Source organism: Octodon degus, unplaced genomic scaffold, assembly GCF_000260255.1.
Source record: "Octodon degus isolate 3935 unplaced genomic scaffold, OctDeg1.0 scaffold00313, whole genome shotgun sequence".
NCBI classification, from domain to species: domain Eukaryota; kingdom Metazoa; phylum Chordata; class Mammalia; order Rodentia; family Octodontidae; genus Octodon; species Octodon degus.
Genome location: NW_004524889.1, coordinates 1,472,017 through 1,473,667, shown reverse-complemented (window position 1 = coordinate 1,473,667; position 1,651 = coordinate 1,472,017).

The window sequence follows — 1,651 nt, the reverse complement described above, 5'->3', positions numbered from 1 at the left end:
AATGAGGATCCATGGCCCCAGGTCATCTCACTCACTGGTCAGGACTGCGCTCCTGGTCTATTCAGCATCCTCCAGCCCGGGTCATCTCACTCACTTGCCAGACCTGTGCCCTGGGCCTGTTCAGGATCCCGCGGCCTGGGTCATCTCACTCACTCGCCCGGCCTGCGCTCTGCACCTGTTCAGTATCCCGCGGCCTGGATGGTCTCAGTCACTCGCAGGGCCTGCGCTCTGGGTCTATTCAAAAAGCCGGTTCTTTAAGTATAAAATAAATATAAGACTCTAGTTGACCTCAACAAAAAGAGGAAAGAAAAAAATTCAAATGCAAGCAATAAGGGGTGAAAAGGGTGCAATCACCACAGACTCATTGGAAATTCAGATCATAAATAGCTACTGTGAGAAGCTTCACTCTAAAAGAATAAAAGACACAGAAGAAATGGACATATTCCTAAAAAGGAACAAATTACCAAAAGTCAATCAAAACGATATAAGAACTCTCAATAACACAATAAGAGATAATGAAATAGTAAATGTAATAAGAAACCTATTGAAAAAGAGAACTCCAGGTCCTGATGGATTCACATCTCAATTCTGTAAGAAATTTACAGAAGACATAACCATAAAACTCCTTAAACACTTCAATGAAAATGAAAAGGAAGCTATCCTCCCAAAATCGTTTCTGGAGCCAAGTACTACATTGATAGGAAAAGCAAGAAAAGGCACAACTAAAAAAGAGAACTACAGACCAATCTCCCTCATGAACATAGATGCATGAATCCTCCATAAAATACTAGCAAATGAAATACATCAAATCATCAAGAAGATTATACACCCTTATGAGGTAACATTTAACCGAAGAATGCAAGGATGGATCAATATAAGTAAATCTATAAATACACTACATCAATAAAGACAAACTCAAAAACCACATGATCATCTCAATGGAAGCAGAAAAGTCTTTTGAGAAAGTTCAACACTCATTCAATTTCAACATCCTACAGAAAATTGGAGTAGATGGCCTGTTCCTCAATCTTATAAAAGCCATCTAGGAGAACACAATGGCTAACATAATTCTAAATGGGGAAAAACTGAAAACTTTTACTGACATATCTGGCACAAAACAAGGATGTCCTCTATCACCACTCCTATTCAATATAGTTCTGGAATCATTAGCTAGAGCCAATAGACAGGAGAGAGAAATAAAAGGAAAAAGAATAGTTAAACTAAAAGTTAAACTATCCTTGTTTGCAGATGATATGATACTTTAGTTGGAACACCCAAAAATTTCCACCCAGAAGCTACTAAAATTAATGTACAAGTTAAATATCATAGCAGGATACAAAGTCAATACCCAAAAGTCAATAGCATTCTTTACACAGATAACAAACACACTGGGAGGGAAATGAGAGAAACAATACCTTTTACAATAGCACCACAGAAAAGGAAATACTTAGGAATTAACCTAACTAAGCAAATCAAAGATCTCTTCAAGGAAAATTACAATACCCTTAGAACAGAGATTGCATAGGATTTCAGAAAATGGAAAAATATTCACTGCTCCTGCATAGTAAGAATTGCATTGTGATGATGGCAATGCTCCCAAAATTGGTATACAGTTTTAATGCCACGCTATCAAACAACCAGCAACATACCT